This window comes from Chaetura pelagica, unplaced genomic scaffold, assembly GCF_000747805.2.
Source record: "Chaetura pelagica isolate M959 unplaced genomic scaffold, ChaPel_1.0 scaffold117, whole genome shotgun sequence".
Classification (NCBI taxonomy): Eukaryota; Metazoa; Chordata; class Aves; order Apodiformes; family Apodidae; genus Chaetura; species Chaetura pelagica.
This window is the reverse complement of record NW_009954185.1, coordinates 4,159,050-4,184,636: the sequence shown is the minus strand read 5'-3', so window position 1 is coordinate 4,184,636 and position 25,587 is coordinate 4,159,050.

Here is a 25,587-nt window from a genome sequence, read left to right as displayed (position 1 = left end):
AGATCTATTGCTCTTCATTTATGCAAAAAGTATTTGTCTACATGATGGAGAACAAAACTGCTTAAAAACACACAATTCTGCCCTATTTCTCAAGGCTAACTGCAGGGTCTGATTAAGATCTAGGTACCTTACTGTCACACTGTCCAGCTTAACCACTGAGTTATTCCACACCTTCTTTTTTATATTTTAGACAGACTTGTAATTTGAGGATGGCAAAACCAGCTAAAAAATCCTATAAAATAACTAGTGAGTAATGCTTGCTCAAGGAACTGTCAGCTTAACACAGCTGCCATGAAAATTGAATTTGCCAGTACTACCCAAAGAGGAATGGATATGTAGACCTACTGTTGCACAGTACATCTGCCTGTCCAGCTGAACAAGCCACTCTGCATGAACAGCAAGCCTGAGGGAAGGGGGGAAGGAGTGAGGAAAAGAGGAAATAACTAAGCTGTCCTCGTGCTGCTGCCTCAGCAGCCCTAGCATCCATTGCAAGGAAGATGGCAGAAGCCAAGTTACCCATTCGAGCATGGCCAGGCCTTCACAGCACCCACATCAGGGCAGAAAGAAGTTGGATTAATCTCTCCTGAGCTTAGCTGTGGAAAGCAGCACAGTACCCCAAGCTTGCTTGCACTCTGCCTTACCCTCCAGTTTTTCTAGTTAGGAGGCCTTCTCTTTTCAAAGATTTGACAACACAAAGAGTAGTCCGAATACTTGAATCTTCCAGTGGACTAAAATCCTGTGGCCTAGCAAAAAGTTTAAAAAAAAAATAAAAAAATCCCTCCTCCTCCTTATCAAAAGCCAAAGAAAGGAGAGAGCTAGATTGCAAGTCTGGGATTCCGCTGGAATAAACAACGTTGCCTTATAGATACAGCAGAGGGAGAGGAGGAAGAATCCAACCCTGTACACCACAGCTCTGGGCAGAGCTCCCCTGTTGAGGTGGAGGGGAGGCTATAAGCACTTACTTCTGAATAGAGCCACATTCCACAGAGTCTGGGGAAGAAGCCAGGCTGCAGACACCCCTTGTTTGTGACTTGTCAAAGCACAGTCTGATCTTCCAGAAGCAACACAGCAACTCCGAGGTTCTGCATTTAGCAACAGCATCTTCACATGGCAGCAAGCAGCACAGTCCTAACCCTGGTAGCACAGGGGCTGTGGAAACAGAGTGAACTCTGAGCCGAGACCCCTGCTTCTGCTTAGCACCTTCCCCACTTTTGTGCCAGAAGAAAGCAGGAGCTGCTCTGAGATGAGAGCACAAGGAAGGGAGAGGCTTATCAGTTACAGCTGTTTGAACAACTGGTAATTGCAGCTGGGGGTCCTTCATCTCGTGTCATACAGAGTAGGAAAATGGGTCAGATGTAACACATTTGGTTAAGTATCTAAGCTGAAAAGGTACTATTTTCTTTCTAAATTATATAGACTTTACTGGAAGTAGGGTTACCGGTGCAAGGCTTTCTAGCTTTAAAATGTAACAGGGACATGCCCTCTCAGGGTCAGGCTTTCATTTGCTGAAGTTAATTCTCAGCTGCCTGTTATTCGTCCTTCATTGTAGCCTCTGTCTTAGCTGGGCACGCTCCCGATTCCCTGCTATATCCAGACGGTCCATGTAAATAGTGTTTATGTTAAGGAAGTCATGTTCTGTGTGACTGGAGCACATAGAAACTGATGTTGTTGTCACTTTAGATTAAGCTCTCGTTTTAGCAAAGGAGGCAATTGGAGCAGGCAGCTGAGTGGCCGAATGAAATATTCAGCTCATTTCGTTTAAAGCTGCCCCAGTCTCCATTGTTCAGGCTAGCAAAGATGATTAACCCTTGCTGGTGCCGCCACAACAACTGCTCACTCTCTGTCCCTCTGCTCTGCTCCTGCCTGAAACCGAGGCCTTGAACGGTCAGGCAGATTTCAAAGGTCAGCAAGAGGATATTTGCTGATTTTTTGCCAATTAGTGAACTTTAAGGAAAATAAAAATTAACCTCCAGGCTTCTACCACTTTGTAGAGAAGATAAACAAACCAATACTTAGCAAGGGTCAGGGATATTCCTGTGCTTAATGACGGCAAGAATGCAGCTGCCATTAACGATAGTTTTCACCTAATTCCTCACACCTGTGAAAGTCCTGCTAACCTTGACATAACCCCAACCATATGATGAACTGCTCTCGGAGAATTAGCTTTTGTTTGTTTTGTTGGGGTTGTTTGGTTTTTGTTTTGTTTTGTTGTTGTTTTGTTTTTCAGAAACTGTGGCTAGTAAACAATATGTCAAAAGAAATGTATAGTCTAGCAACGTATAGAAAGCAATGGCTAACACTGTTCAAGTGTTCAGCTGCTGTTGCTGTGTGCAGACAGCCTATTGCTGTCTATAGAGCACTGCGGCCCAAGGCTTCAAACCCTGCTGCCACAGGGCTGCTTGCCTCCAGCTATTCTGAAACCTACTTTGTAAATGCCTCAGCCGCAGCGTTACCACTGCACTGGGCCAGGCAGTCTTCCCTCTCAGGGAACAATCCTAAGCAGTTTTCTAAGGTGAACGGCTACTACAGGAAAGGTAGTGGATGTTCAAGCAGGCAGCGCCCGTTCTCCTGAAACCAGAGAAGGATATTATTAACTGGTCTTCCTTTGGCTTGACTTAAAGCAAAGCTTCTATTTACAGAAAGGCTTAAGACTGTTTCATGAAATGCACTTTCAAATAAAACTCCACATGTGCCAGCATCAAGCACTGTGTCACTTACTGCCTTATGCCAAAGGTCCTGATGCTTCAGAGAGCTCAGCAGTACCTGTTCCCACCACAGGGCTTGGGTTGCTTAGCCCACGACAGAAGTAGAAACCACACCCAGAATATTAGCAAAAAGGTTAGTAACAGCCCCAAATGCTGTAAAAGTAATACTATTATAAACTGCAATATTGAGGGTAATAGCTTTTTTTCATGAGAGATTCTGGTATTTTAAGACAACAACTCAAGCATAGGTGACAAGTTTTCTTATAATCTCAGTGACAAGTATTGTACCAATTTCTCCCTTTGATCTGTATTTTGTACTAAATTGACAAAAGAAAAAGCGTATCTATTAAAAATATCACTAGTTATACAAACCACAGTCATACTAACAGAAGACAACAACCAAAGTGACTCTGCTCTGGAGCAGTCAAAATCATAACTTCCCCCCCGCCAACAAAAGAGTGAATTGTACATATATATTTGTCTCTATCTAGTGCTAAGGCATTTCTCTAGGATACAACAGAATTGAAAAGCACTGATAAATGGATAAACCTCATAAAATAATATTTATATTACCTAAACGACTAATTTCAAATAGCCCTGCAGCTACACTTTACTGTGACATTTACAGCATAGTTCATATGAGAATATTATGTAAGAGCACTTACACTGATACTCTCTACTTGCATATATAGGATAAAATTCCAGCTTTATTGTAGTGATTTCCACAGAGTCAAAATCTCATTGACTGCATGTTTACTTTACTAGTTACCTGGATAAATATGCACCTAGCTATAAATGGCTCAAGAATGCAGGTAATAGTAAGTTAACAGGAGAATGAAAACATTAAGCATAGTATCTTGGATGTAATTATTGTACACAGTTTAGTTACTAGGACTTTTTTTTGTCATTTGGTATCTTGGAGATGATACTTAACTGACTCCAATACTCTTTTTTATCTGCTTAAAATGTAAGGCCCAGTTCAAGAAGATCCTTGAATGGTGTTGAAATACATAAGGGTGTTAATGCTGCCATATAAAATATACATCTGTCATAATAAAACAGTCATTCATGTTATGAGATCTATTTCTTTAAAGACTAACCTCTTAAACTTCAGAAGCAATGAATGAAGCACTTCTTTTAGTAATCTTTTTTGATACTTTTCTGTACAAGAATTCATGCAAGAAGTACATAGATATAGCCCAGTTCCTATAATCAGTCTAAATGTGAGTGCGGTTGTAAAACCAAGTTTATGTTACGCACAAACATATTTTAGACCTATGCACAGGGAACAGTGAGGAGCTTGACATCTGGAGTTAGACGGTGGTGAATTGCAGCATGCACGCATTGTGCTCATTTGCATAAATATCTGCTTTCAGAACCACCAGGACTCAAACACCCTCAGCTTTCTGCTAATTTAAAATCATAACTCCTTTGAAATATTAGGATAAAGCCCAACAGGTGAGATAGCCCCCAAACCTCAGTTTTGGAAGAATTACGGTTCCGTATTTTCTCCTCTCCTCCCAGTTTTTAAAATTAAAATAAAATAAAATCATACAGACATATCCTCTTGCCCTGATATGGCAACTTGCACGACCCAGTATGGAGATGGATGGCCTCTAAAGAGGGGTGGATCTAAAACAAACCCAAAAATCAAAGGTCCTGCAGAAAGCAGGGCTAATCCAAGAGGTAGCACTCTCCCCACTGGGCTGCACAAGTCGGTCATCATGCCAGCATGGTGCTGCAGGCATCCTGCAGACAGAGGCACTGACTTGGGCATAAGAGTTTCGAAGATCCTAAGGGCTGTGGTCATTAAAACTGTGGCACTTTTTGAAGGAATCGAGTTATTAACCTCTGTGACCCCAGACAAATCTAAACCTGACTAACTGCAGATTTCTCTGAGGAATGAAGGCACGTGTTTGTAAATTGCTTGGATATTCAGTATGATGAAAGATGTTACATAAATGGCAGTTATTAATACAATAGTGGCAAATGGGTCAGGAAGAAGATTTCAGTACTGATTTAGGATGTTGTTCCTAACCAACATAAAATATTGGTCAAGGTTTGGATACTGATGTCTTGAGAGAATAAATATGATATTCACGTTTTAAAAACTGCAAATCCAATCAGAATTATAAGTTATTTATCTGGTTTGAAGAAAATCTTGGAACAAACTTAAAACATTTCAAATCAAAATTCCTTATCTTAGGTACAATCTGGAATTAAAGATTTGATTTTGGACTGTAATACTATCATCTACTGAATTATTGCCAAAGAAATCCCCCAGCAACAATTGCAAAGCCAATTTTACCAATGCAAAGAGAAAACTGCATCTGGGAATGCATGGTATCCCCATTGCTCATGAAGGTACAGTAAAGCTATAAACAAAACAAACATTTTCTGGAAGAAAAAATGGATAAAAGCAACTTGAAACATGCAGCACAAATGGTTTCCCATTACAAATCCAACTAGAGACCTTGTGTCCCTACAGAACATCTCACTGTCATACATCGAGATGCTGAAGGACAAGCTCACCATCTGATCTTAAATAAAGATCATAGCTGTTACACCCTGATGTTTTTAGCTTCATTACGACTCTTGCTTGGCCAAGTCCCACAACTATATATAAACATACATACATGGACATATGCATCCACAGACACCAACTTCCCTGCAATTCAAAGCACCCAACAATCATTTACAGATTATGAACAGGGACCACTTCCCTCACCTCCCAGCTACTCAAGAGACAGCCCTCCTCTAAAACAGACCGTGACAACCAAGAAATGGCACCACTTCACAACAACAAATGACACCAAATTGCTCCCAGATTTGAAGTCAAAAAAGATATCAAAAGTAAACAGTATGTAATTACCCAAGTGGCAATTTGCCAGAACACAACAAAAATTGCCTGAGCCAGTGGCTTCCAATTCAGAGGTGGAGACCTTGACAATTGGGGTCTCAAGCCTAAAGAAAATTAAATCAGAGAAGCTGGGCTCACAAAGAGAAATGTGACTCCTGGGCCCAGAAGCAGGGTCAACAGGGGAAAACTCTGGAAGCTGTTTAAAGGTAAAGATTTAGCTTTTTATGGATTCCAAGCACTTCACTTATAGCTTGTGAGAAATACAGCTGTAACTGGTTGTACAAACAGAGAGCGCATCTTTGTTCAAAACTCCTCATCAAACGTTATAAAAAAATACCAGCAGTCTGCTTACAACTGACTTTTTCAGGGGAGATGAGGTAAGAGAGGAGGTTTCAAAAATCAAAGTGATTCTTACTCATGAAATTATAAAAAAATAATTCCAAGGAGATTATAGTATTGTTAACATCAAATGAACACCCAAGATATTATACTACTGTTAATGCTATAAAACTATTCAAGAGGTTCTCCCCCCTGTTATAAACAGCAAAAACCCCACAAAAAAACTAGCATACCTATGCCCAAATCCAGTGTGATTCAGAGGGACACTTGAGAAGACCCTGCACTTTGCACCCTTCCTGTCAGAGGAACATGAGAAGATGTTCTGCTTACTGCATTTCTAGCACACTATGCAAGAAATAAAGAGGCACTTCAGATAGATCTTTCAGGCCAGCTTAAGCAATTTTATAGGCCAAAAAGAAACCCCTATGCTCCCAAAAGTCATCAGAGATCCTAAAGAGCAGTTCCAAATGTTTTTTACTACACCCATGCTTGAAAGCAGAGTATCAGGGAATAAAGAAATCTAAGGAATCCAGTTTTACAGAAAATTTCTGTAAGGCTTCAGTAACTTTTTGGTGTATGCAGGCCAAATATAGAGTGAACCTAGGTCAATTTATGGTTTTTGGTGGAAACTATGCAAAATGTGATGCTTTCAGCTGAGTTTCATTCTGGGGTTTAGGTTTTGTTCAAAGCTTGAACTCTAAGGGAAACTAAAGGAACATGAAACCTCGCAACATGAAACAGAAATTAGTTTTGCATGAACACTGAAAAGAAGGAGTAGGTTTCAAGAAATGAGGAGAAGGGCAAAAGCCCCAACCAACACACAGGCCTGGGGCTTAAAATTCACCATATATATAATGCTAATTCTAATCTCCACTATTGCTATCTGTTTGGAGCAATTCTTTATACAGACTCGGAAATGTGAGGTTAATAGAAATTACTTTTCATTCATGAAGCCTTCCATATTTTTAGCTGGAAGGACATTGCCCCATATCATCCATTAATATTTTCAGGCACGTGCTACGTTTAAAGTGACAGCATTTTATTTATTCAGGCTTAAACCTATAAACACTTCTACCTTCATGTATATGTTTCTTTTGACATCCACCCAGTATCATCATCTTTGACTACACAGAAAAACAATGCATCATGAATCTATAAAAACACATTCATTTGGTTTGTGGCATGGATTTTTGTCTGGTTAAATGTCTAAATTACTGCCACTTATAGGTTATCCACATATGGACTGAGAGCTGAACCCATCTGAGAATTAGCTTTTAACCGCTGACCTGGTGCCTCAGCAAGTGTTTTGCACAGTCCCCTGGAAAAAAACACGTTCATGAGCAAGCCTAGAATTGCAGACCTTACACCAGAAGAGGCCAAGTGCGTTAGTACTTTTCACAGAGTGAGTTCAACTGCCCTATTGCTACAACACTGCTCAGTGGCCAAGTGACAGAACAGCATTAAATATTATTTGCAGAGAGAGCCATCTGCCTGCCATCACTTACAAGAGTGAAATCCCCTACCGATAAGTGAGAGAGGAGATGACAGAGTTTAAAATGAGAAATATAAAGGGAGAGAAAAGATGAAAGCCAGCAAAACCAACAAAAAGTAAAACAAAAGTTAACTATATGGAACTGCATCTCAGCTTACTGTTGGATCTATTAACATCATATCTGAAATAATTATAGGGTTTCCCCACTACCCCCCCACTAACTGCTACTGCATCTTATAAATTGCTATGTTACATAAAACACTTTGTATTTTTATGTCCTTGTAGCATCCAAGCAATTATATGCATTATAGTTCTGTATTTTCACATCACTGAGGAATGATGGCTTCAATTCTCTGTGCTGATTTCTACCACATCTCATTCCTAACCCATCTATCTGAACACACATTTCAGCCAGTTTCGCTTCATCTTACAACTGTTAAAACCTTGTTCTGTCTGTTACTGAACAGCAGTGACTTCAGACACACTGATGGGACAGCATTTTTCTTTCCTTTTTTTTCTTTTTTTTCTTTTTTTTTTTTTTACTTGCCTTTATAAAGAGATAGACTATAAAATATCTAATGGAATTACTGAATATCTATCACTAAAGTCAATGGCATTAGGAAAGATCATGGAGTACTTCTAGGCTCAGTATGTAAACTTCTAGTCAAGTGATTTAGAAAAATCATTATGAGTTTTAACAGAAAAACCCCCACAATGAAACACCACTCTTTCTATGTGGCTGTTAGAAGTACCTACCAACAAGTTCAGTTCATTACAGACCAATACCAAATTTACACGTCCTACCTATTAATGATTAGCAAATAGTACATAACAGGTTTAGGAGATCAAGAGTAAATTAAACCAAGAAAAATAGCAATAAACTTGAAGCGGTAGCCTGGGGTGACACAGAAGAGGGTGGTGTTTTGTCAAAGGACCCTTGGAGGAGCTGGAGTTAAAAGTAGTGAAGGTGCATCCAGTTGTTGAGGCATGTGAAGCTGAGGGAACCTGGGGCAGATACAAAAATCAAACAGGGTCTCCTTTTCCCTCTTGTTCTGATCAGTTACTAGCATGGAAAATCATGGCCCCAGTCAGAGAAGTGATAGTCAGCAAAATGGAAATCACACAGAATCACAGAATCCTAGGGGTTGGAAGGGGCCTTGAAAGATCATCTAGTCCAACCCCCCTGCCAGAGCAGGGTCACCTAGAGCACATCACACAGGAACGCATCCAGGCGGGTTTTGAATGTCTCCAGTGAAGGAGATTCCACAGCCTCCCTGGGCAGCCTGTTCCATGCAGTCTCGGTGTAGTAGTTTTTATTTCATCAATTAATTAGTGCCACCATGGGATCCCCATCACTCCAGTAGGTGTGCCAGCTCTTCAACCATGTGACACACACACCATGGTAGACTCAAGAGATGTTCCTACCTAGCTAGTTATCCCATAGGTCTTCCACACCATGGAAAATAGCAGCAGTACTAACTAAAACATGCTAAGTAGCTGCTTAGATTTCAGTTTCTGCCTAAGGAAGGTTTAGTTTGTTCACTCATTAATTTTGCCTTGCACAGCTTGCTTAGGAGTTCACCCTGTTCTCAACCTGTAACTGACAGGGACGAACAGAATCAATACAGGCTCAGAGGTTCAGTTCAAATGGGTACAAAGAGAGAATTTAAGCTTTATCTAAATGGTCCAAAACACTCTTTAGAGAAAAGAGAGATAGAAATCTAAAACTCTCTGGACTTTCACACAATTTTTCCAGCTCTCCTGTCTGTTACACAGACTAGACATTTTGCAGATTTCTTGAAGAACTTCCTGGCAACCACCCGCAATCACCAGGGCTGGATGCATATGTGTTATACTGAAATCTTAAACAAAATCATTTTTTTGAGCTTCAAGCGTTTTTTTTTGTTGTTGGTTGGTTTGGTTTTTTGTTGTTGTTGGTTTGTTAATTTTTTTTACTCTGAATTCTGGAAAATGGTTTAGTGTTATTTTATTTCACTGCAGGAGGTTCAGCCATGCCCCATATTAGGAACAGTGATGCAGCAAAGATGTAGGGATCACCAAGTGAGTATTTTACATGCCCTTTCTAGGAAGAAATTGCACAAGTCTTTTTTTTCAGGAAATTTTGTTATTTCTCTTATGGTGGATTTTCTTTCACTGTAAGCTGCTGCAATTCAGAGCTAAAACCAAGATCACAACTAATTTTTTCAGGCACACCCAGGTAAACAGACAGGCTTTTCCTGATTATTAAGTCAAACAACCCAGGGTCCATGAAGTCAATGGCTCAGTTTATGCCAGAGCTGTTAATCAAGCAAGAATTAATACACTGAACATAAAAGAAATTGTCAGTTAAGAGTCAATAAAAGGACTTCATCTCTTTGCAAATCCCTAATAGCTTAACAGCTTTCTTTTGGATGGATGACAGGTACCATGAAACATGTAACTGTGACCCCACATCACTGTTAATGAGTAGTTTGTTGGTTTTATGTTCAAGGACACTGTGGAAGTTCAGAGCTTTCACCAAGCTTTCTCCTTTACAAATGATACTGGCAGCAAATGCTTCGGAGGAGCTGTGATGGCCTGAAGTATGGCCTGGAACTGACTAGTATTGGCCTAAGTGCCCTCCCCTTTCACAGGCAGCACCTCACAACTGCTGACACAAGTAACACAAATTACTTCACAGTGTTGCAAAATCTAAAGTGTGACCAAAGTATGTTTTTGTAACTTTACTCAGCATCGTTATGAAACTTGTTATTAATTAATTAAACTCACCACCTTAAAAGTCCTGATTAATTTACTTTTTAATCGATAAATATGTTCTCAATATGCTCTTATTCATCCTGCAGTATAAAGATGTAAATAGCGAGGTAATTACACTTTCCTTTAACTACCCACAGGGTAGATGAATTTTAGATGTACTTACATCCCATTTGTAATAAAGACAGAAAATGAGGAGAGATTAAGCTGTCTTGCAGAAAGCTGCCTGTGATGGGGTAAGACCTCAAATGGTCATTCTGTGCCCATTCTGGTTGATTATACACTTCTTTTAAGAGTCACGTATTCAATAAAAAGAAAGATCTGAAAGTCTTAAAACTAAATGTAATCAAAACCAGGCTTCAATAGAGTGGGAGAACAGTGAACCAAAATAGGAGAAAGCAAGAGTCATCATGAACGCCCTAGGAAAAAGACCAAGGCAGGCACTGCAAGGGGGTCTGACATGGAGTAACACACTATAATTACTTGAAATGCAGCTGCTAAATCTTGTGTTGCTTTCCAGAGTGACTTGCTGACATAAGTAGTAAATATCTGGATTAATGCCATGACACATCTATACTCTTGATACAAAGAAAAAACTGGGAATGCTGAAGTCAGTGGGAGTTAGAAGTGCTCAGCACCTCCAAAGGGATATGTATTCTGCAATCAGAAGCGTGATGGCAGCATGTCTGGGCAAAACCACGCCAGTTTGAATTGAACTACCTCAGATAATCACAGTATTCACAGTGCAGAGATCAAGGCTTCAGAAAGCCGTTATGAGCATCTTTTTCACCTACAAACAACATTTCTACAGATATTATGCATTACAAAGGAACTAATATTCATGATGAACAAGAAAATTCCCATCAGCAGCTCAGTCTTACATATTACCTTCAACAACCAGGGACAGAGCAAATGCCATGAGGCCTCTGGCAGATTCAGTAAAAGCTATCAGTCTCAAACTCAAAAACGCAATTCCAAGCATTCCTTGAGTCCTCTTCAAGGCCATTAACTGGCCCGTATGTAAACTTTAATAACTAATAGATATCAAGAAAAATACAAAAAGCTGCTCAATAGTTCTTTGCTAAAGGGAAGGAAGGATAAAAATAATTTATGTATATTCTGTGTGATCCCGATGTAAAAATCTCAGGCAAAATGCACCCATCATTGTTTTATTTAAAAGAAAGAGGGGACAAAAAGGTAATAATCATAGCTATTTGATCTAATTATTCCTAAAGATATCCATAAGAGACTAGAAAATACATAAGAAACCACCACTCCTGATCTGCTACCTGGGGAGAATAAAAAAAAATCTACTAGGAAACATAGGTGAAAAAATAATGAAATTAGCATCTCCAAATTGTTTTAAAAAGGATCTTCAGCCTGAAGAGAATCGACAGCATAGCTTTAAGGATAGATAAACGGCTGCCTCAAGGATCTGTCTTACCTCCTTTTTTTATTTAAGTAATACCTTAATTTGCATAGTAATAACCCAATTATTGTAAGATTAGGTGACAGAAATCTCATTATTACTGTTCCTACAAAACAGTCGATATTCCATTCAGTACCTTTTAATGTTACACACCTTAAAACATAATTATTCCAGTATATGCTCATTCATTTTTAATGCAATTTCCTTAATAATAATAAAAAAGAGTCTTCCTGTAATTGTTAGGGGTTTTTGGTTGAATATATTAAGAGTTAAAACATGATTTTCCTCATTCAGGCTGCTATAGAAACAAGCAAAGCCAACCAACTGCTTAGGGGCACGCTCCCTCCCCTCTTCCCACGAGGGAGTCCACCAAGAGGCCTAAAGCACATATGTTAAAATATGTTGCAACAACTCTCTCTCTCCATCTCCCTACTCCCTGCTTCTTCCCACGCTGAGAGCTGGTCATAAGACAAGCTTGCAAACAAAATCAAATATAGAGTAGCATCAGGCTTCTGGGAGTTATTTGTGTTTAGAGCCTGCTGTTACGGGGAGAGGGGGAAGGGTTGTGGTTTCAGGGCTGTGGGAGGAAAAATCAAAGCAAGCGCACAGGGGCACGACGCTTACCTGCCACAGGCTTTTTCAATTACAAAGATAATAAATGCAATAAGTGGTCAGTTACCAGATTAACAGCAGAAAGGAAGCAGGGGAAGGAGATAGAGATGGCTCCATCAGAAGGACACAGCACCACACATGTTCCGCTTCAGAAGGATGTCATGAACAGTTACGAGAGTAGAAACAGCAGCTACGATTTTGCCAGTCCCATCTATCACAGGGTGTGCAAGGTGAGGCTAGGGAGCCTGTTACAGGAAAATCTGGAAAGGTTTGAGAGTTGGTACCACCAGGTATCTGGTAGGAGCCCATATAAAATCAGTCAGTGCTCCAAGCCCAGTGCTTAGTGGCCAGTGCATTTCACAGTCACTTACAAAGGTTGGGAAGAAAAGAACTGTAAACAGCCACTCTATTTGTGAAGTCCCCCTCCCAATCTACCCAGGGTGTGTAAAGCAGTGCTGCAGGAAAAGTTGGTGGTAGCCATTCTTTGTATAAACACACAAATCCAGCTTGCTTGGCTTTCAGTTGATCGCTTATCTCACCATCACTAAAAGCAGTAAATACAAGATGCAATTTCACAGGAGTTATTTACTGTTTAATTTTTGTGAAAGCCTTCTGTCAAAATGGCATGAAGGAGAAGTAATTTGGCCAAGTTCCGATTTTCAAGGCCCTTTACAATCACTGAGCCACCACAGGTTGGATTAAAAAGCAAAAGCTTGCATAGCTGGAAACTGTCCCTGGGTGGAAGAAGTCCAGGGTTATTGCAGGGTTGAAAATGCAGCCTGCTGATATTAGGGGATAAGCACCCCACGTCCCACCCCCAATCACTACAAGGCTAAACATGAGTGAGAACTGCAGGACTGCCCCTTTATGCTGTTCTGGGTTTTAAAGAAGGGGAAAATATCACACACCAGCACACAAAGCCGATAGGGAAACTACAGTCCCTGGCCTTGCCTGCAGGCCTGCATGGAGTATGAGCTCCAGTGCAGAAGGGTTGGACTGGAGAGATTTTGACCACTTGCCTAATAGTTCTGGTTTTGAAAAGTTTCCAATTATACCATGTTCCACAGAAAGCAAATTAAAATGACTGTTTTTACTTGAAGAAAAAAAAAAAAAAAAAGCAGCAGTGAATAGGCTAATGATTTTCCTTACATTCTCATCCTCTCATTTCATGACTTTAAACAGAAAACCTTGTGAATCTTACAATTATCAAAAAATTATCAACAAAGAAGAAACAGCCTTCCATCTTACACCAAAACTCAGAGGGTTGAGTTTATACCATCCTGACTCAATCTGACTGAAATTGAAAACTTTTCCTTTTCCATTAATAGCTTCTCCAATTCAGCAGTTCAAAGCTGCAATCCCTCACAGCCTATGCAAGGATTTGGGATCATTTTATAAATCTGTGTGGCAAATGAACATGAAAGAGAAACTCTCCTTATGGCTGGAAACTATCCTTTGGGGGGAAGAATGTTATTAGCTTTTTAGAGAGCATTTGCAAGGGTAATTTGCACTACAGCATAGCTTTTTATTGCCTCACAAGCAAGTGTTGAAACAACTTTTCTTATCATATATATTCACTTTGAATAGGGACCTCATGTGAAATGCTCCTCTTAAAACAAGAAACAATGGGCTCAAGAAACAACACTAAAACAACCTGAATGTGGCAATAATTTTTTTCAAAAAAAGAAATATTGAAAGTGAAGGGGGAAAGGAAAAAGGAAACGGTAAACGAAAAAAGGAAAGGAAAAGCTTCTGATTTAGTCTGTCATAACTTAAGTCAGCTATACCAAAGCTCCCAGTTTGGTCCAGCAATTTCACAGGTATTATAACAGGAGGGTAAATCACTACTCCTAGACATCATTTGTATTTCATTACTGCTTAAGAATCCTCAACCAAAACTAGGACCTCACCATGACTGCACAAGCAGTAAACGAACACCTTTGCCACCCACAACTAATTCACAACATACAGCTTTAAGTCAGGATTACCATCACTTGTGAAGGTCAGCAGCACAGGATGGAGCACTTGATACAAGGAGTACACAAGTCAGTGGAAATCCTTCCCCTCTTTCAGTGTGCTTTGACTCACAGAAGACAAAAAGCTGCAGATTGCTCCTGAAAAAATAAGCAGTTGTCTTGCACTATAACCTCCTAGCTATCTCACCTTACTCTGTGGGACAGTTCTTCAACACAGATGAATCTAAGCAATGGGAATTTATCTCTTTTATGCTTTGGTACAAAACTGCAGTCTGTGGATCTCCAGTTCTGACAGTGGAATTTCATTCTGCCAAGGAAAATAACTTCCATTTTAAGGAAGGAAAAAACTATTAATTACATGACTAGGAAACAATACTACATCTCCAGTGAAGCTACATATCATTTAAAGTGGGAAACCTGGGAAAGTGCTTTCTTCCAAATAAAATCAGTAACAAAAAGATCTATGGAAGTTTAACAAGAAATAATAAAACTGAAGGCCACCAGTAATGTATGTTTCTAGAGCTGATTCTTCCCTACAGCAAAAATTCAATTTATAGATGAGAGTCCAGCAAGGCAGTTTGCGAGTGCAGATCCTTTCCCCTTCTACTGGAGTTCAGGGGATTCCCAATGGGAGTAAGAGCTGGTTCCTCACAGGCTAAAGTGATTTACTTTTTCAATTGCTATAACTTTTCTATCTCCTATCTCAGCTCCTGTATTGGGTACACTAACCAGAATTTACCCAGCAATAATAATTACGCTTTCTCAATTAAATGCATTTTAATTAAAATATTTTTTTAAATGGAAACTGGCTAGTTTCAACAGCAAAATTCTCAAGCCCAGAGCGACTAAGTTGAAGAAAACAGAAAAACCTCACCCCAAAACCACCTCACAGGCCAGCAGGATGGGTGCTTACCCACACTACATGTTCAAACCCCTGCTCCAGATGACAGCCCTGAACCTCAGTTCCACATCTCCTGGGAGTACATTAACCTCTGGGCTTTGAAGTCCAAAGTGATGTGTTTGTCCCAGTTACACTTGATTTCTGGGACAGTGGGCTTTTTTTTTTTCACCAAGTGAAAATTCCTTTTTCATTCTGATTCAGAAAAAGACAAGAACACTGGATTTTTTTAGAGGTTAATGAAACGTACAATGGGTCAGCACTTCAACTTTCAGAAATCAACACAGCGACATTTAAATCTGTGTAAACCTCTTCACTTGACTAGCTTTCCTCTTAACCCAACAGAAAAAGAAATGATGTAAGCTTTTTATGTTCAATGAAAACTAAGTCCTGAAGTTCACCAGCAAAAAGGACCCTATTAATGAATTTTGCTCAAGATAAGAAAAAAAGTAAAAAAAAACCCTGGAAAAACCCACACAAACTTTCTTAAAAATATTTGTCTATGCAAAGCTGTAAACTCAAGTCTCATGTCCCTTAGCTAAATTCTTACTGGCTCCTGAGAGATGTCTGTAATAGCTTTTCCTCATTTATGAGGACATCTCACTGCATTAATACTGCACATATAGAAAAAGGGCAAACTCCACTTCAGTTGCTCTAGACAGAATTGCCACTTGTTTACTCACAGTAGTAACGTAAGCCTATTTGGCCTCGTGTCATCTGCTTGGAAGGCAATGTATTTTATACAGTGATAGTCTCGTCAATACTAACTTCAGAGGTAGAGCTTGTCTCTTTCAAACTGACCCATATAGGGAAAAGAGAAAATAAATGAAAAAAAAAATAAATAGACATATTTAGTAAATAAAGAAATAAAGCCTCAAACCATTGTACAGAGTTCTCACTCATGCTTTGGTCAGCATTATGCACTATCATAAACTGAACAAAGCACTTTCTGGCAGCTTTGAACAGCAATGTAAGTCCAAAGCCTTCTTACAATTCATGTAAAAAAATCAAATTGAAGTATCAAAGCACACAGCTACATTTTTAACCAAGTCCAGGATACACTATTTTAACTGCATGAACTATTCCTGCTTATTGTGGCCATCATCAAGACTCAATATTTGTCTGCTCTGCAGTACTTTGTAGTGTTTCCAAATGACGATGCATATTATGATATAAATGTAGCTACCCTACACGTGAGTCCATATGCATGCTGCCAACATAACACACTTGTTAAATATTGCATTACTGTTTAATTGAGACATAAGCAGGCCCACATTCAGCAAGTGTCTAGCTTTAAACTTTTGAATAAGTGCTTGCTAAAGTCCTTAAAGTTACCCAGGTGTTTAAGTACTAAGCTGAATCAGGGCCAAAGTCAGAATAAGTGTTGACATGGTATAATATGAAGGCTTAATAGCAAATGAATAATGAGGCCAACACAAAGCTCATTCAGCTGAATTTCACTGTCGTTAAGCTACACACACCTAATTCCTGGAGACATCTGATCTAATGGAACTCTAAAGTCAAGCAGAATGATCTTTCCCATCTATTCCAATATGAAAACAAAATTATTGGTTTGTGAATATAGAAGTTCCCTCAAGAGTAAAGCTTGTCTTTACTCTCAGAGCAGACAGACTTTTCCACACATAGAACAAGGACTTACATGTTTATCTAAAAAGGTGAACAAAAAAATTTACCTATGACCCTGATAGATGTCTGATAAAAAGTATAAAAGGATTAATAAAATTCTGTGTAACACTTTATTTAAATCTGCAAATTACTTAATAAAAATCTGCCTATCTTTCTACTGTATCTCCTTTCTCAGATTACTTGGTTACAAAAAAGTAAGAACAAACCCGTGTGCATTAAACATCTCAAAGAAAACTGTATAGCTGATAGAGGAACCTGAGCTCTGACTATTCTCAATGCCCATGGAATTTGTAAGACATGTTGTAATATTAACACTCTTAAGGTTTAACTACTCACATATGGCTGAAACATTAGAAGCCTATGTTTGAATTACACAAAGACCAAGTTTTGATGCAATATATATTCCTACCAGTGTGTGGCTTATATTATGGTCTGGGGAGTCTGCCATCACATAGTGTGTCACTTTCTATAAAATAAAATCAGGGAATTATTGAAACCACTGTCATTTCACATGACAAAAATATCAATGCTAAATGTGCCTTTAAAACATTTATCAGTCACGTGCGTCAAGAACCAAGAGATGAGGAATATTTCATGTGAGTAAAATGCGGATAAGTTAACTTGACAAGAACATGTATTCACTTAAGAATGGGATATGTCCCTCTTGGCATGGACATCACACTGTGCTGAGTCTCCAAGAATTTAATTAGAGCTTGTAATATAGTAATTAACTACTGTACATTGAAACCTTTTGTAATTTTTATTATTTTTTTCAATAGTGGTTGAAGAAAGAGACAATCATGCTGGGAAAAAAACAATGGCACCAAAACCCAAAAGCTACTGTAAATCCACAGGCATTACAAGGTATGTGGTAGGTTTTGTCATCTCTTTGTTCCATTATTGACCTCACCCTGGACATAACTACATATGATACCTTTTCTGAGTTACGTAAATGATGCAATAAAATCTGATTTATTTTTGATAGCTCTCCAGAAATAATTCCACCTCTTTAAAGAAAATGTCATTGCTGCTTCACAAAGTCAGTGGGGTAAATTCTCCCAGTCTCTACATAGGTATCTTCCACAACCTGTCAGCCACAACTATTGCTGGTTTTATGCAGAAAATAAAGATAATTCCAAACCTGGGTCCAATCACAAAAAAAAAGATACTTGAAAGAACTGAAAATGCTTGCTTTTGTAATGTACATGTCTCTTAAGGCTTTGTTTGGCTTCCACAAACACCAATATAAGTGGAGATTTTCTGAATAATCTAGTGGGAGTAAGCCTAACCTGAGATCCTTTGTCTCTTTTTCTCACACCAAAAGCAAGGAGAAATTGTTCAACCCCACATTGCATATGGTCCTGCAGGCATGTTTACAGACACAGGACAGGCCCATCATCTTGTCCATCCTGTCCTCTATTAATCATCTCCTTTCCTCTGAATCTGCAAGTCAACACTGTCTCTTGGAGATCTTTAGGTTCAGCTCTGATTCCCTGAACAATCAGGAAATCCTGAACCTAGTCCATTTCTCAAAACTCTTCAAAACTTCATGTTTATGAAAACAGTATTAGGATTCAATGGGTAACATGCTTGATTCAGAGTAAACACATACACATGTATTATTCCAGCTTGATCCTTGTTTGGGTGAGTGATCTTAACCACTTTTGTTGTAATTTCTCCACCCATAAAATAGGAATAACAGTAACTTACCTCTTTGATAAAGTATTTTGAAATCTGTTAGTAAAGGCGTCATGAAACAGCTGAATTTCATAATTAGGTGTTATTATAGTCTAAGTCGCATCTGGCAAAAATAAAGAGAACATAAAAGCATCCAAGCTCTGATTTATTGTTACTTAGTTCCTGGGGGTAGTCTTTCAGACTATCTTCACCTTCTTCACTCAGCTGTACAAATTGTAAACTCAACATTACAAAGAATGAATGTTAATATGCTTAGGATAAACGCATCTATGAAGCAATTGCAGACATGACGGTGACACAAACTTAACACAGAATAATTGGTCAGGATGTGTCGGCTGAGCCATAACTTTATCTGAGGATGTTCTTGGGCTGTTGCAAGAGCCTCTGAAAATCTTTTAAGCTGTGGTAACTTGACCAGTTTAAAAAAGTAGCTCATGCCCAAGTTTTCAAAGTCAGAATCCTCATTGGCTGTGGAGTTTTAATTTGTCTGCTGGGATAGATGTGCTTCAGCCCTTACTTGTACTTGTACAGTTTTTATTTGTTGGTGAAGCAGAGGCAGAGTTAAACAACAACGAAAAAATCCTACCCAACTTCTCCATGCTGATCCCCATAAGTCTTCTCACTTTTGCTTGAGATTAGATTTCCTGGGGTCAGAAAAGGAGCAGCCATCAGTGGGGGAAGGACATTCACTGCCACTGCACGGTGAATTCGGGACCTGCTCAGAGGCTGCAAAGCAGTACAAGGGACACCTGGTGTTCTCAGCCAGAAGCAGCCCCAAGAGGGGAGGACAAAAGCCTGCAGGGATGGTCTCTCAGAGGGAAGCTGGAGAAGACGGCAGCATCAACCAGCTACACCCAGGCTGGCAAATGCCAGGGCCTGTTCTTGGGCACAACGTGGCTTGCAGCTCTACAGGTTGATGCTCCTTCCTCCCCCTGCACAGGACAGACTCACCCAAGATGCCTCACAGGATGTCTCTGTTGCCACTGTCCCTCCAACGAGGTGCAGGTACTGGCCGGGGTGCTGGCTGCTGCCACGGCACACCGAAAACCAGGACAAAGCCACAGGCAGCTGGTGTCAGCTGCCTTGCCCTAGTCCTGCCTCCTTTGCCACTACAGGCCCAGCTGCTGGGCCTGCATCAGCATTATTTAACAAAACAGGTCTGTGGTAACTCCTGAACTGCCTCTGAGCCCTGTTGGTGTAAAGACTGTCCGGCCTCACGCAAAGCCAGGTCACCGTGCCTTGCTCCAGCAAGGTGAAAGTACAGGCAGTGCTCTGGGGCCCAACACCTTGTCTCAAATCACCGGAAAGGGTCACCCCTGTGACTCCTCCTTCCTGAATCCCCATTGCTCCATCCCTCAGCATCTCAGTCCCCTCAAAGGGCAAACAGTTGCATTTGCTGAGCCCTGTATGTGCAGGGCCCGGGAAGGACAGGGCTTGCAGAGGCTTCTGAAGAAACCTCATCTTGCACTGCCAGCTGGCCATGCATCCCTCCTCAAAGGGCATTGCTACAGAAGCCAAAGCTCACCTAAACCGAGACACTGGGACTTCCCTACCCTCTTACTGGTCCTCTGCATGACCACGAGGACATCCCATCCTTAGATATTAGTATTCCAGGTAGCTCGAGTCACAACTCCAGCCCTCTCTCAGTTGTCTCTTATAAACCTTCACCTAACACATCGGCATAATCCAGCCTCCCCACATCACCCCCTGCCTTCCTGTCTCTCCTGTAATCCAGCTATTTTCCACCTTGGAAAAAAATCCAAACAAAATGTCCTTCTTGAATATACAAAACAGGATATACAGGAAAGTAATGTATTTCTGATTTCCTTCTCCAGTGATCAGGACCAGGGCCATTCCCTCGCCTTTGTATCAAAAGCTTATCCTCCTACCTCCTCCTTCTAGACATGCAAGTTCTTCAGCCTCTCCCTCATTACATAAGGCACATGCATAATCCTTCTCCTCCTACAGAGCATCTCAAGAAACACAACTCTCCTCCTACCCATCAATCACACCAAGTCTAATCCCAACACTTCTGACATTACTCACTAAATAGCCACCAGTACAGCAAGAACAAACGGAATGAAGCACAAGCTCTACACATGGCTTAAACCACATAGTCACAACTGATTATTTCAGTTTTCTACTCAGCCTTCATGTTCTGCTCCCTACTTCCCTACTTGCAATCACAAACTTATTTTTCCACACAAATTCTGGTTTTGTCTTGTTTTGTTTTTTAGTGAGGAATGAAATGGAGACGGGGTGTTCATTTGTTAGTGTGTAGAGTATTTTGTTTTGTTTTGTCAGTGCCATTTTACAGCCATATTTTACAGACAAGTTCATTGTAAGTTCAGAGGAAAGGAATTTTCAAAGAAAATCTAGCACAAAGAATTGTGGGGAATGATATGGAAAGTTGACAAAATTATGATAAACAATGAAAAAAGAAATAATTAAGTATGTTGAAACACTGCATCAGTATTTATCACATTGTTAACTTTTCTTAGGGGAAAATGCTTTGTTGTCTACAGTTTCAGAAAGAGATCTTAACCCAGGCTATGGAAGCAGAATGCTGCATATATAATGGGTTTGAAACATAATTTTTCAATACTATCACCCCATTAGACACGAAGGGAAGTGGTCTAAGAGATTGTATGACTTAACCAATTTGACATAGGCATTCTGGAATTAGAGCTAGGATTCTGAGTGCCCAGCTCTCTACTTTATCTTCATTTTCTTACCACCTTTCTTAAATGCTGGGCATAAACCTTCTCTATTTATTTGCAACTGTGTTCTTAAATGTTTTTTTAAAGTAATGTGTCCATGTAAGACATCACTTCTCAGACTTCTTTTAACCACTTTTTTTAGAATTTTTGTTCCTCCCTATGCCCAAATTTTTCACATCTTGTTTAGACTTGTGTTTACTGTAACTCTACTGTTTCAGGTTTCCTACCTCCTTAAGACCACAAAGCACTTCAAGAAAGGATTTCCATGTATTTTGTTCTGAAAGCCTTATCTCATACAGACATATTTGTACATAATTTTTATATATATATATATATATATATAAAAGAAAATTACAAATATGTCTGTATGAGATAAGGCTTTCAGAACAAAATACATGGAAATCCTTTCTTGAAGTGCTTTGTGGTCTTAAGGAGGTAGGAAACCTGAAACAGTAGAGTTACAGTAAACACAAGTCTAAACAAGATGTGAAAAATTTGGGCATAGGGAGGAACAAAAATTCTAAAAAAAGTGGTTAAAAGAAGTCTGAGAAGTGATGTCTTACATGGACACATTACTTTAAAAAAACATTTAAGAACACAGTTGCAAATAAATAGAGAAGGTTTATGCCCAGCATTTAAGAAAGGTGGTAAGAAAATGAAGATAAAGTAGAGAGCTGGGCACTCAGAATCCTAGCTCTAATTCCAGAATGCCTATGTCAAATTGGTTAAGTCATACAATCTCTTAGACCACTTCCCTTCGTGTCTAATGGGGTGATAGTATTGTCCGCCTGGGTGTATTATCAAGATGATTTAACTAAGTTATATTAATTAAGGCTACCTCACTGTCCTCCTGCAAATCTTCTCTCAAGGATCCTTCCTTGCCTTGATGTCTACAAATGATATCTTGACTGTTGGGCAGCTGGTGTATTAAGATATCTGCCTATTAGAAGTATGTCTACATTAGCAAGCAATTTAGTGCAATAGAGGCTGAGCAGTAGATTATAGAAGTTGATACTGAGGCACCTACATCTATATTATCTAGGGCTGAGGTTTAATATTTACTAGATTCAGCCTTGTCCTCTGTACTGAGTCTTGCATGTAGTTCATACTTGCCTTGAGGGACCAATCATTGGTTTAGATATTTGTATTTCAATCAGTCCTCAGAGCACCTCTTGTGTGTTTCTGGAAAGGAGATTCTGCTTTATATTCCTCCTGATGAATTTAGTTCAACAGAAACCAAAACCATTCTTCAATAGCTGACATATGATAAGTAAAACAACCAGGGAGATTTTCTTCAAAACCACACTTAGTGCTCCAAACCAAAATGCTAAAACAGGTGTAATAAATGCTGACTACTAGTTTTTCTTTATGCATTCCCTCCATCTCCTTATCCATATCCTGTTGTGTTCTGTTGGGTTTTTTTAATCTTCAAGATACGTGTAAGTTTTACACCATGTAAGGTTTTGGTGGTAGCCACTCTATAAAGACTGCTTCTGGCTGCAGTTTACATGGACTCACAAGCAGCTGACACCAGTTAAAATGCAAATGGCACAAGTTAAAGTGCAAATAATTGATGTGCAAAGGCAGAAAGAAATATCTGGTGCTAGATATTTTAAACCAGTTTCCTCACTGTAGCATAACTGGTCTATGGCATAAACTTTTGGGATAGTACTTATGGCAGTCAAGTCTTACTCCATGATACAGTTTCTATCACAGTGTCTTTATTCATACAGTCACTCTATGTTGAAGAACTATTTGGCTTAGCATCTATGCTAGAAACTTAATTTTCCCAACAGTAATGTATTTAAATAGTAGTGTTAACAATTAGTCTTTTGTTGTTGTTGTTGGTATGCTGTATCTTCCAAATTACTGTCGATCTGAAAGGACATTTTACTGATACAAATCCTGTTACAGCATTTATTTTGTCTGTTGAAGGAACAGAGAACATACATAACCGTTTAAAGTACACCTAACTATGTACTATTTTGTATATGAAACAATTATTTGGAGAGTGACTGTATAAAGACATTTGATAAGGGCAGTGTTAAGAGTGTTCAGGAAGTACAGAAAAAGGAAAACATCTTGATGCAGGGCAAACAATATTTTTAGTAGGAAGACTTCCATGTTGTTGCTACTGTATTTTTAACTACAAGAGGTGGAGACTTCTATTCTTCTGGAGAAATTAGTGAACAATCAACAATAATGAAGAGTATATTCAAAAAGGTTACTTCAAGCACCAGGAAGCTAATCTTCTTTGGTTACTTGTAACTAGTAAAGAGATAAAAGCTTATTCAGGGAGTAGTTAAGTTAGAGCACCTGAGCTTAAACATTGTCTCTGAGCCACCTACCCATGTCCTTCCCCCATAGTAGAGGAACAGATGAAATTTAGCCCTTAAGTTAGACTTTCTGAATAACCAATTTGTGAACAGTATTCCCATATACTTTAACCAATGGGTTTAAAATACATGGTTTTATTTTGAACTGCAATTGTTTCAATTTTGGCTGCCAAATCCCACTGAAGTATTCCCAAATTTTAACATTTAATTTGGAATCTCCAGTAAAAATTCTTTAGAACCTCTTTAAAGTAGAAGTATTTCAGGTTTGCGAGGTATTAATTTGGATCCGCTTGCAGAATGATATTATTTATCTATATTCTTTTGGACTCCGACTACTGATACTGAGTTTCATTCCTCATATATAACCTTTCAACTTAAGGTCAATCTGAATTAACCTTAAGTTACTACAACCAGATTTCAGTGCTACTTTGCTAGTAGTTAGTCCCTGTGGCTAGGCATCCACAGAACAAGTTTATAGTTAAAATAATGTTCTAATAACTTAAAAATGTTCTAATGCCCCAAATACTGTTTGAATACCTTATACCTTAAAGATAGATTCAAGCAGGAGCAAAATCTTATAGATACTCATGATGTGAGCTCTGCACAAAAATTCAAGATACAACTGGATACCACACAGTACAAACAGGACAAGGAGCATCACAGGAAGCATTTAGAGATGACTGTATAGTGTTGTGTACAAGCTGATGAGGCCAGGTACCTGAACACACTCACCTACCATCAAACCCTAGCTACTGTGGCCAGTAGGAACATCCAAGAATTCATGCAGGCCTTCCCTCTTTCCCAAGTTAGACTAAATCTATCTACACCATCCTAATTGATGAAGAGATGCTTCTGGTCCAGAGCTGTCTCTGCGTGTCCTTATTTTTTTATCCCTAACACACACAACCACACCACAGAGTCTTTGCAGCCATGGTGGTGCTAAGCCTGGGTCTGCCTTCAACCATACCAAGTCCAGAGGTGAGTGCTCTGTGCTAGCAGGGATCACTCAGCAAGCATAGTGATAAGCAAAAAGCATTACAATGCTTTTCAGTCTTGGAAATATTATTTTTCAGTTTGTTTCAGTTTTGGTATAGAGTTCTTTTTGTAAATAAAAGTAAATTATAATATTTGAAGTGACTATTAAATTAACTACTATCAATCTTTTAGGGACCCAAGCAGTCTTAAAAACTAGAGGCATTAAAAAAATATTTACTTCCATGTTTCCAATCATCGTCTTTCTGCTTCTAAAATCAAACAAATTTTGCTCATTATTTCTTGGGTTCTTACAATGAAATATCTGCAGAGACCAAAATCCTTGTGTGACCCAGAAACATCACCACTTTCCAAAAATACAACTACATGCTAGCCTATTAATGCAAACCTGATGCTTTACATGCTTTTCAACAAATCACACCAAAATGTTCCATTCTGACAATCTCATTGAACATGTCGCCAAACTTCCTTTACTAGACATTCACAAGAAAGACACTTTCAAGTAATTAAGTACTAAATAATAATCTGATTTTCTATATATATATATTAATTAAATCACCTTGTTTCCACTATTTAAAATAGTTACTGGTTCTTTGGGCCATGCTTTTTCAACCTGCATTCACCTTAAGTACTACAGGGTCCAGTTGATTTCCATGTCTTCTGTGAAAATCTCAGCATGACACCACTTTGGTAGATGTGGGCAAGAACTGAAAAATCTGGCCTTAAGTGTCCACCTATGTACTTCTCCCACAGTGTATCGAACTTTCCCCCCTTTGAATTAATGTCAGAGCTGAGTTTTTAAAGCATGGCCTTGGCTTGATTTATGAGTACATCTAAGGAATGTGAGGTCACTCAAGCTAGCAAACCAGCTGGCCTCTATGCAACAGAGCAAAACAAAAATTTAGGCAAAGAAAATCTCACTGTACTTGCTTCAAAGAACTTATAAAATCTTCTCATTTTATTATAAAACACATAAATAAAGCTAAATTGTAATTTTTCAAAAATGCAACCTTATTTTAAGTGGCAGCCAGAGATGCACCAGAGGAAATGAGGAGTGTTTTCCCAGTTCTGTCCTCATGCAGCAGTACCTGCAGTTATGGCTACTATATGAACAGTCTGAAAATTAAT